Source organism: Paramormyrops kingsleyae, chromosome 11 (assembly GCF_048594095.1).
Source record: "Paramormyrops kingsleyae isolate MSU_618 chromosome 11, PKINGS_0.4, whole genome shotgun sequence".
NCBI classification, from domain to species: Eukaryota; Metazoa; Chordata; class Actinopteri; order Osteoglossiformes; family Mormyridae; genus Paramormyrops; species Paramormyrops kingsleyae.
The window spans coordinates 20653733-20665708 of record NC_132807.1 but is presented as its reverse complement, the minus strand read 5'-3'; the positions used below and the strand labels follow the sequence as shown (position 1 = coordinate 20665708).

The window sequence follows — 11976 nt, the reverse complement described above, 5'->3', positions numbered from 1 at the left end:
ATCTATAATTATTAGTCTGGATAATAAAGGCCTTGCTAATTTATGTAAATATATATTAATTTGTGTATCATTAGTGCTCATTAAATGCTTTGCGTTACGACTCTGGCCCTGGGGAAGAAGGGCTGTGTAAAGATGGAGGACTGAGACGGAGGTTGGATGCTTATCACCTGACAGGAGCCCTTGCTGTCTTCGTATCAGAGCAGTGAAAACACTGACAACCTTATCGCTCCATTACTCTCCAGTGAGGTCTGGGCGTTTGACTTCCAGAAAGAAAAGAATCTGAACGCCCCCCCCCCCATATCACCAGCTTGATGCCTGTTGTGGTGGGCGCCTCTGACTGATGGACCATAAACATCAAGCTCCGGTTTGGAAAGAGAACCTGAAGAGGTGGGGGAAGGCAGTCGGGGGGGGGTCTGTGGCAGTTGGCTGCCAAGGTGATCTCCCCGTCTCGTTTGTCAGCTGCCGCATATCAGTGCGGAGGTGGACAAACCGAGACATCCATTAAAAACGACATTCATCGTGCCCCAGGAACTCGAAAACTGACCGGCCCCTTTCAGTCTGGGCCAAATCGTTACACAGATGGAAAGCTAAAAGTTCCACGCTCGATGTCAAAGCCGATGGCTCGGCCGGCCCCTATTGGCTGTGACGTTTTCACTCTCGGAGCTTATCTGCGGCTTGAGAGATGGTTGCCTGATAACAAACGGAGGCAGTGAAACAGTGACGGGACAGCAAGTCTAATTCCTCTATTCTGCGAGCCAATGCAAGCGCCTTCATTTGCAGCCAGAGCCCTTGACTGGGCATTTCTGAGGTGCAGATAGAAGTGAAAGCGATGCCACTTCACTCCCATCTAAATTTAAATAAAAATGGATTCAAGCTATAGATTTCAAAGCTGTTCTTGGTAAAAGAACAAAATTAGTAGGACTATGAAACACCCAAACATGATCCATTTATGAGGTAAAAGCTCTCTCCTTTCCAGGATTTGAGAAGACAAAAGGGTTAATGCAATTTCAACAAATAATAAAGATTGTTTGACTTGTGATACAATGAGGACCAGCAGAGACCCTGGAGACGCCCTCTTTTTTGTTCCAGTGGCAATATGGACTTAATACCATTTCAACTATAGAGTATAAGATCAATAAAACGTCACAGCTAAAGAATTGAAAGGGTTGCCAACACTCCACTGCAAGTTAATATAGCTGACACCGTCTGAAATGTCCTTTTACTATTGTAACCAGATATCATGTGATCTTTGTCTCGGTCTTTTAGTTCTGAAAGACTAGCCTTATGATGTCCACAAAGTCACATCTCCAATCCCTATACGTTTCAAGCTCTTTTCAGGTAATTGATGATGAAACCCTTGATTCATTGCCTCGCTGGTAATGAATAGAGTGTTCTACATTTTTGAGGGGAAAGAAAGCACACCCGATTACTGTCAAGCTCCTTTGTTAATAATAAATTGGAGAAACCTTAGTAACCGACAAAAGCCCGCAGCCGAACCTGTTTGATTTAATGAGGGTATTACATCCATCTCACCAGCGAGAGCTGATTTTGACGAGAGGTGTTTCTGAGACTCAGACTCTTCACCATTCAACAGCAATTAAGTGTGGTGTTGACATCTTTATAATGTCCGCAGTAATATTTTCACCAGCGGGACCCAGGGGGAAAGAACATGAAACGACCAGCATCGCATGGAGCCAACACTAGCAACACTTTCAGAAAGCACCTTCCGGAAATGTTTTATCGTCAGCTATGCCAATATCAGTGTCACCTATTTGTTTTAAAGTTTATAGTAAGACAAGACTGTTAAGTCTGGTGGAATATTCTCCAAGAATTTGAAACAGTGCTGCATATAATTTGCCAGTAACATGCAAACATCTTTCTCCAAAGCTCTTGCTGCCAAAGGAGCAAAGGATTACCTGTAATGGATGCTTTGGGCACCTCCCACAAGACCATTAAATATAATTTTTCCAAGTGTGTTGTCTTGGAGTTCTAGGCTAGCCAGAGACAGGATTAAGTATCATTACTGCGTAAAATTTAACATACGTTGGAATTACTTGCATCGTCTGATTAGATCATTATTATGCAAAGTGCTCGTCTGTCTTTAGCATGCGTTTCAACGGCCTCTTCAACTTGAACAACTGGTCTTAAAGAGAAAAAAGAAAATGGCTCAGGCCAAACTCAGACTTGATTAGGCTGACATGGGTACTCACGTCTGGTCTCATTAAAAAGCAACAAACTAAAAAAAAGAAAATCACACCAGTACTCAGACGTTAAAAAAAACACCACAAATGCACCTATGTGCTCAAGGTAGTGATGAAATAATGTATTATGTGACCATTGTGTGAAAACCGTTGGAGCTGCTATGATGATGAAAACTGTTTTTCGATACTAACAGACTGAAATGTTGGTCACAGTAGCTATGCTAAAGGGAACAGACAGGTGACATGGTTTGAAGGTAACGTGTGGGAACTGAAGTAATATTCGGTATAATACTCAATATTTGCATGAATAGACCGGAGAAATCCAGCATTGTCTATTACTGACTGATATGTTTCAGCACTAATATTTTACTTCTTTTATACTTAAACTTCATACCAGGTACCAGAAACTCAAGTTCAGATCAGTGTTGCATGTGAAGCATCCGTCTATTGAATTAACAATTCCATTCTGTCATCCATCCATCTTCATGGTTGCCCTGAACATGGCACGCCTATGCCACACACATAGCTTACAGACTGCACTGCATCCTCTGCTCCTGTTTCTGAGGCCAGCAAATGCTTATCTGGAGACACAAGGGGCTGAAGGTCACATAGAAGTACATTATTATCACCCTTATTATTACCTAATCATCATTATAATATTATTATCTGTCCATCTCCCATAGCTACTTACCCAGTGCAGGGTGATGGTGAGTCTGCAGCTGTCACAGGAACCACAAAGGCCGAGGCAAGGGGACACCATGGATATGATACAAGTCTGTGACAAGGCAATAACCCAACACTCAAATCTGATGGTGTGAAAACAACAGCACTCACCACTGAGCTACGGTGCCACTTGGCCAGATAAAAAAAAAGATCCATTCTGCCAACTTTGAGAAGACCTTTATATAATGTTAGCTAAAGTTCTGGCAGCGTTCCCTGTTGGCTGGGTCTTCAGGTATGTCACGCCTCGGTGGGCGGGGCCACGTGACTGAGCCTCGTTACGATTGTCTATTTAACCAGCACTCTGACTAACCATGGTTGCGAAGTATTGTTCCTCTCATGCGCCCTACTAAGCAATCTTCCTCTCTTGTCTTCTGTGCCATGTCGTCTGCCCTGCCTGCCCGCCTCGTCTTCCTGATCCCTGCCCTGCTTCATCTGTGCTCCCTGGTGTGCCCGTCTTCCCGTCCTGTGCCTCCTCGTAGGATTGATCTCCCCGGCTCACGACCCTCTGCCTGCCTTCTTGACCGTCGCTCATTTCATGCCCCTTTGGACTTGTCTATTGTTCGGTGTCCCAATAAACCTCTGGGTCTCCTGCATCTGGGTTCAGCCTGCTCTGTTCTTCCCGGACGTGACAAGGTAACTATTTTTATCATTAATTAATAAACATAACTATACAACTGAAAGTAGTTCATAAACGAAGTGAAGTTGTATGTACAAATTTTAATTAATACAACCATTGAAATATATAAATACAGTGCATCCACTGATTTAGAACTTTCATTCAAAAGCAGCCAAACACTGAAATGAAACAGTACCAGTTCATACAACAGCTCCTTCCCAAAATATCCAGATATGACTCGGAATAATTGCAAGCCTTTTTTAGTGGCCTTTATTACTTCAGTGAGTCTTTTTAATTGTGATGCCAGTTGTAGCTAATAGTTTAGCAACAATGTAGCACAATTACCTACATGTACATTTTTTCATCAACATATGTAAGAACATCTACACTGTGAGAGCTCATACACTGAGTAGAACCAGATGAAGGAAGGACTTAACAGTGAGGAGAAGGTTAGTTTGGTTGCCCTATTTAGGGTTATATGGAAGTCTGGCTCAGGTTGGACTAATGTGACGCAAACATAAAAACAGCACAACATGGACCTGGGCTCATAGGTCATGGAACAGCAGATAGACAAATGGGGGCTGGGGGTGGAGGGGGTGGTTTTGGTGGGGATTTGCAGACGACACAAATATCAACGCTTTTTATCAAAAAGGTGGCACTAACCTAGTGGTCGCCAACTGGTCAATCACCCCCATCCTATCCCCCTGGGATCAGCAAAACATTCCTTCATGACTGATTAGCTAGCCAGATAATTGTCTTTGCAAAAGTACTGTAGCTCTCACCGTAAAAATAGGTTGCCAACTGTGGCACTGATCAGTACGAAAAACCATGGTCATGTGACCCTCTAGTGAAATGACAAGGGCTACACTCCCACTCTCATAATGAGAAACCAAAGACTGTATCTTTAAAACAGGTCATTCAGTAGCATATTTAATTACAAGAACTATTACATTACACTATAGTTTCCAGGCACTCGTGATTTAATTTTGGTGTAATGGCTCCATTAATATATCAGTGTAGAAATGGAAGTGGAGCAAATAAATAAACAAATAAATAGATAGATAAATAAATAAAAAATAGAAATCAATAATAGTCTTGTAAGTGCTTTAAAAGAAGGCTTTACTGTTATCAGTTCCAGTAAGTTTGCTTTCCATTAAACTTCAAATGCATTGTCATTCTAGGATATTGTAAAATGATATGGCCAATTTCAAATTGACACCATACATATTCTATTTAGAGAAAATTGCCTGTTGTCTTTAAAGCAAATGTCGGGAAATCCTGCTGTGGTCCTTAATCCCCGTGTAAGTCACTTCGGGAGCTCTGCATATTTATAATTATAATAATCATAATTCATCCATCCATCTTTCTTATCCTGTGACCATGTATTGGATAAGCCGTTGGAAGATGCATGGATGGATGGATTGATATTATAATTATTATAATCTTTATCTATCATCAGATTGATTCCTCTGGTCCTGAGCTTTCAAATTGCATGTGAGTATTTTCAGCCATCATGCAGTATCCCCAAGCCTGAACAAGACTGGAATTTCCCAACCCACATACCTGTTTCCATACATAGTGAGGATACCAAGTTATCCAGCAAATCCATCCATGCATCCATCCATCCATCATCTGCCGCTTGTCCGGGGTTCGGGTCGCGGGGGCAGCAGCTTCAGGAGAGGCACCCAGACCTCCCTCTCCCCAGCTACCTCTACCAGCAAAACAGAGGTAATTTTTTTTATTTCTATCAAAATGCACAATACTTTTATAAAGTTCCATTTTCAGTACATAAACCACATATAAAGCTTTATTGCCATTCGCAGTAGCGGTGTAGTAGTCCAGACCGGTCTTGAGACCACTTTTTTGCGGTCTTGGTCTCGTCTCGGAATCGACTTTATTTTGACTCAGTCTCGTCTTTGTCTTGGACATAGGGAACATTAAGGTTTTATTTCAAGACCCGTTAAGACCACTCCTCAAAAAGGCATAATCCATTATAGTCAAGTGTATTATGTACTGTATCATGAATGCTATATATGAAGGTCTCATAATGCAGCACAAAACATCTTAATTGTTATACTGACCATTTTAATGCATGATGGAGGTATTCATAGTGCATGATATGCATTCATAATACACTATAAACATGGCAAATATTATGCCTTTTTAAAATATTTATAACCGTGTCTATAATACTTCATGAATGTTACAATGAATTATAAGAACAACTTGATGAATATGAGCTTCATAGACAGTGTTACCAAAATATTTATTTTATAATTTATTATATAAGCCTATAAATAAAGTGATATAAAAACACTCAAAAATGGGCTGGAGTTCTAACACAAATAACAACAAAACACAACATTCTATACATTGACAAATACTTGATATTTTCACAATATATTCTCAAATTTCGCAAATTATTCACAAAAGTTTGTATATGTAAGTCTGATGTCGAGCTCTGTCAAAACAGTTGAAGTAGAACACACCCGTCATGTAAACACAACGACGCACTACAGCATTGGCTTGTTGTTTGAGGCTAAATTGCCGACTCAAAGTTTCATTCTCAAATTTAACTTTACCAATCGTAGCGTATATAGGCAGAAAAACGACAGCAATAAACATTCAGCATACAGCACTCTAAAACCGTCTGTTATGTCTGTGTTTATGCAGTGGATCATAAACTGAACAATGCTTTTCTATTTCAGTTTCTTTCTGATGTCATAAAGTAATACATTTTATATATTTATATTTTTCCTCATAACTTGTAGGATATCAACACTGTCAGCATTTACACATCCAATTATGACGTATCTCAGTAGAATGTCTTCAGAATGTCCTGAAAATAAAACTCTCAAAACTGGATAGCATACAAAGGGCACAGAACTGTGATTGGGTGTAAAACATCCTATTTCAAAGTTCAAATGCAACCAGTAAGGTGCATCTTACTTGAAAAAATGTAAAACTGCTTGTATTGAAATTTTAAGGAAAAAAAAATCCCAGGTTCAAATTATACTGTAACATGCATTTTAGGCCATATTGCGTAGCCCCAAGATGGTGCCTATGCTCCACATTTTATAATGTGTTATGTAGTCTATTTCTGATCTTGACTTGATCTAGTTCTGCCTTGGTCTTGGTCTTGTCTTAGTCTCGATGCATTCTGGTCTTGGTAATGACTTGGTCTTGGTTTAGGTGGTCTTGACTACATCACTAATTTGCAGAACTTGTTTTGTACCATTGTTCCTCAGAGGTGGGACGGAACAAGCACCAAAAGCTGTCAGTCAATAAAAATTTCACAACGATGCAAGAAAAAGCATAATTCACAACTGTCCCAGAATCCAAAAACCCAAAATATAGCACTTTGAGGTTATCACTAATACCGTATCTATGTTAGGCAATATTATATATTATATAGACTTTAAGCTGCTATTAAATCTTGCCTTAAAAAAATTAGCACACAATGGACACACATTTCCAAAGGAAATTACATTAATAATGTTGTTTGATTCACAATTATAGAGATATTGTTTAAAGTAACTATACATAAACAAAGCAATTAAGCCACAGTATCTTTGTATTTCTGCAACCAACCGCAAATGGTTTATTATACCAACGTCTTTCCATAATCTCAACAAAGAAAGAGATCAGTCTGTTTTACATGACTGCTTGCTCTCGCTAATTAAATGGAGTGAAAACGGGCTGGTGCTGCAGTTTTATGGATTTCAATTTTGTCAGCAAGATTCCATATGCAGCCATCTGAATTTCAAATGATAAATGTAAATAAAAATCCCACTCTTAAAGAAACCAATTACATTAAAGCCTGCATTATGGAAATAAAGACAAAAACCTACAAGCCATGATTTAATTTACTGCTTTTTACTTTAACATAGAAATATTAAGGAAAGACTGTATTTGATTTGCTAACATTTAAGTGCTTAGTCTTCAGTTAAATTCAGATTAAATCACATTTAAGGGACATATTTGTACAGCGTCAGTCCATAGAATGATTTACAATAACTTCTTCTATTTGAATAAAATATTCAAGAGCAATTCAAGCTCTTTGCAAAGAGTAATATATTTTTAATAAAATGGAGCGTGTTGCAAGAAATATTTTTCCAAAATATTTTTGACCCTGTATAACATACATACATACACACATAACATAACATAACATAACATAACATAACATCCATCTATCCATCCATCCATCCATCCGTTTACCCTGGCCAAGGTCATAGGGGGTCTGGAGCCTATCCCAGGCAACATAGGGTACGTGGCTGGGGTATATCCTGGATTGGACACCAGTTATATAAACTTTTATCCAATATAATTTGTCAAGGCAATCAGTCCCCTACCATCTTGCATTTTATGTGCCAATAATAATCATAATTGTCATACATATTACATCATCAAACTGAGTTTGCTAAACTACAGTAAGTGGCAGATCAATTGAAAAATTTATCAGCTTGTACATAACAATAATATTTCATACGTAACTGCAATGTATTGCCTGAATGCCCAGCTGGTTGATATTCTTGACACAAATAAACATGCATGCATTTAAATGAATATATTTTACTTGCATTTTTGTCAGTTAACAAGTAAAAGCAAAGCAATCAAATGACATTATTTAGCTGTATGTTTATCAAAGTCAGTCTGGTTAAGTAACCCTGATTGTGGGCCCAACAATGTTTCCGATTTAAAAAGCTATTTCATCATGTTATTTGTTAGTTGAAATTGTCACCAAAAGGTTCCCAACTCCAGCAGGAGATCTGACTTTATACCTATTTATAAGTGAGGAACTTAAAATGAATTGATTCAGTAAAATGGGCAGTTGTGTAATAAGTGTAAATCCCTAAGCTGCATGCATTAGTTCTCATCTGCTACATCTCATGGAGGTTTTACCTTTCTGCCTCTGACCATGCCGAAGCTGGCTGAAGTGCACACTGGCTTTTGCTACAGTGTTCCTGAAACTGTATCTCTGGATTACGATTTCAAATGGACGCAGGCTGGTTATAAATAGGCTCGTGTGGTTCCTTGGCTGAACACTATTTGTTCCCAAAGTATCCCTATTTGTCTTCTTGATTGGGATCCTCGTAGCAGTTGAAGCTCCTCTACAGAATTAAGTCATATCTCTGTGCTGATGCTGTTTTATAGGTGAAAACTTCTGCTGGTGAAAACAGCTGACAATATTACCCTTAAGTAACAATTTGTTAACTAATAATGTGCTATTTAAGATAATAATAATAAATGTGCAGCAAAAAAATCATTGACAAATTATATTGTCCCTTTTGTCCAGTTTAATGTTGTAACATAGTATATGCTGCACTGTCTTTCATGTGTCACTATTGCCATTTTATTCAAAAGTAGCAGTTCTGCTACATAACAAGCAATAAACTAAACTTTTTTTTTCCGTTTGTTTGTTTCTTTGTTTTTTTTTGGGGGGGTGCTATTAATTATTCTATATCCCACTACAATTTCAACTTAAATTTGCACTAACAACTATAACATTATTGTTCTAATTATCAATTCACATATCCTACTTCATAATATAAATATTACAACTTTTTGTTTAAAATATCTCTATAAATTTTCCCTTTTCTCGTTATGGCCGTAATAGCAGATTTAGATGTGTAGCAGGGCAGAAATGTGAGAAACAGAATTACAAAGGAAAACACACACTCACCAGGCTGCTTTCACTGGCTACTGAGCTGACCCTGTGGATAACTTTCTAAATAATACGAACTGAAGCACAGGGCTGGTGAGAAACTGCTATGGAAACAGCACATCATTATATTCCAACTGCCACTTGCTGCTCTATATTCTTACTTTTGGATTTTAAAAAAACTGTATGCCCCCATGTAATAATCAAAAGAGCTGTTTATGTCACGTCCTGTTCAGAATCAGTTTCACGAGTCACATGACACAGGTGACAGCAGCTCATTTGGCAGGAACACACCCACCCTCATGGGCTTCCAATCTTCAGTCACTCACACCTGCAGCCAGTCGTCCTACTTAAAGCCTCTCTAATGCTCCTTGCTTGGTCCTGGTGTCTGAGTCAGCTGTATACCTTGCAATCGGCACCTCCAGTCCTGTCAGGGCCCAGTACTCTGAGGCTTGGCTGCTGATTGGCTGCTGAGGAGGAAAAGAACGACAAGCAGAGGCTCCGCCCCCATGAGTCTGCGCAGTTTGGGATGCCAGCTTTTGCCTGTGTCAGTATACCGTGCTCTGTACCTTGTTAATAAATTAATGATTATATTTTCTTTTACCATGTTACAATGACAATTTCTGTTTTACAAATGGTTAATAGTGTGTAAAATAATCCCTAAAATAACGAGTTCTCCTAATGTATCTAACTATGGTAATCACATTCTTGGTTCTGCACATAGAAATGATCAATAAATCTCCCAGTATTTCCATTATTTTACATATTATTTACATATGTAGTATGATTATAGATGTATAATGTTATTTATATTTAGTTCTGTATTTTGATGCAGGGAATTCAAGTGGAAGTGTGAAATGTATTGATTCATGTGTCCCGTTTACCATTAACATTCATGACTTATTTTGAAACTACTTCATTTTTCTAGGTAACCACTGTGCTTTGCAAGAATGTCTTTCTAGGACTGAGTTAATGCAAGAATGTGTTTTCTAGGACTGAGTTAATATCAAAATGTGAATCACTGTTGTACAATTATCAAAAAAAACATCTATTAACAAAACATTTTACAACACAGTGGCTATTTAGCTATGTCCATGAGAGATTTGTAGAGTCCAAATCTTCATGAGGGAAAAAATAATGACTAAAAACAATCTGCTAATGGCTGCCAAGCATGCGATTCCTAGACTTTTAAAATGCTATATTGCAATGGCAGGTATATAAGAGGCATTTCTATAGGACTTCTGAAGAGTTTTGTCAAACAGCTTAAAGAGACTGGCCTTTATTTATTTATCCATGCATATTCAGTGCGGATATTATAAATTCCTAAAAACTGTACATGAAAGTGATAGCACACTGCTGGGACTGGCTGCTTGTCATTCCTTTCTACAGTTATTCAGGAACGTGGCTTGAAGGACAGTCGAAAGGATAATGATTCTATCCAGCAGGCACATGCAAACATGGATTAATTGATCATGAAATCCTGTCAAGAATGCAATTGGATTGTTTTTCAGCACACCCAGGGATTTCCCAATAGATTTTTCTTTTCAACAGCAATTTTGATCGCATTTAATTGCACACATAGACAAAATTATTGGACCCCTTTGATGTGATATAGCGGGTTGTTCACCGAGGCCAACATACACTCAAAATGTCTTCTACTTTAAATGTAGAGGTGAACAGCAAAATCAATGGACATATTTCTTTTTTTCCCATCCCGCTGGGGAATGGCAGGAGAAAAAAAGAGATAACATCTTAATATCATAAAGTATAAGTCAATAAAATGACAGCAGACAAATAATTAATGCACGTTGGAGGAAAAAGCAATTAAAAACCTCTGACTAGATAAAGCATTTTATTACTTGTATTGATAATTCCACTCTGGAGTGCAAAAGATAATTTAATGATTTTATCTTCACGTCCTTTTTATCGATACACTGTGTATCTCAAGGGCTTGTATGTGATGCAGAATTAATCTAAGGTGCTTTGCCTTTAGAGATGCCAAATATAGTATTTTAATTGTTTGTTTAAGAGTTGTCACTAGAAAATAATGTCCTTGAGGTAATGTAACTCAACACAAGCAAGGATGTATTGATTTGGCTATTAAACACGCATTAAGCACAAGCAAATGCAAATAATATCTTCTTTAGCTTTTCTGGTAGTAAAACTACAAAAAGGTCTTTTATAAATGTAATTACTAGTGTTCTGCAGTTATTTTTTACTTCTTCACAGACAGAAAGATGGAGTATTATGGAATAAGCACAGTGCAGGCAATTTAACTTAAACTTAGCAAAGAATATGCACTATACTTACAAAGTGACCTTCCCCAAAGGCAATACTGTATGTCATGTCCTAATATTTTTTTTATAATTTTGGTTTATTTTGTTTTATGCTGCAATAAACCCTGATATTTGGATTCCAATTATTCATCAACAATGTTCATGTTTTATGTTTATTTATATTTATTATACAAAAAATACACTCAGTAGCCATTTTATTCGGTGCACTTGGCACTTGATGGTCAAGACGGTGCTGGAAACTTCCCCTATGGGGATTGGTCCATGACATCTCTGCACTTGTATCTCTCCTGTTGGCTTTCAAGAGCCATTGCTCTCTGATTGCTCTCATTAACCAGGTGCTTTTGCCCGAAACTCTGCCGCTGACTCGACCTAAATGGACCAGTCCCCTTTAAACACGAGACACTGTACTGTGTGAAGATCCCAGGACGCTGGCTGCTTCCAAGATGCTGGAACCCACAAATCTAGCACCAACAA

General features: G+C 38.3%; 1 long non-coding RNA gene across 2 annotated transcripts; it reads right to left on the bottom strand.

The window, feature by feature from the left end:
* Window positions 1-2308: 2308 nt before the first annotated feature.
* Window positions 2309-8485, bottom strand: LOC111833023 (uncharacterized). Of its 2 annotated transcripts, none has more exons than XR_011993694.1 (4): window positions 8446-8485; window positions 5104-5251; window positions 2893-2976; window positions 2309-2798 (listed from the first exon to the last, which is right to left on the bottom strand). It is a non-coding gene; the product is annotated as an uncharacterized lncRNA (long non-coding RNA). The 2 variants fall into 2 exon arrangements; XR_002835653.2 differs by having other exon boundaries at window positions 2309-2782.
* Window positions 8486-11976: the final 3491 nt, after the last annotated feature.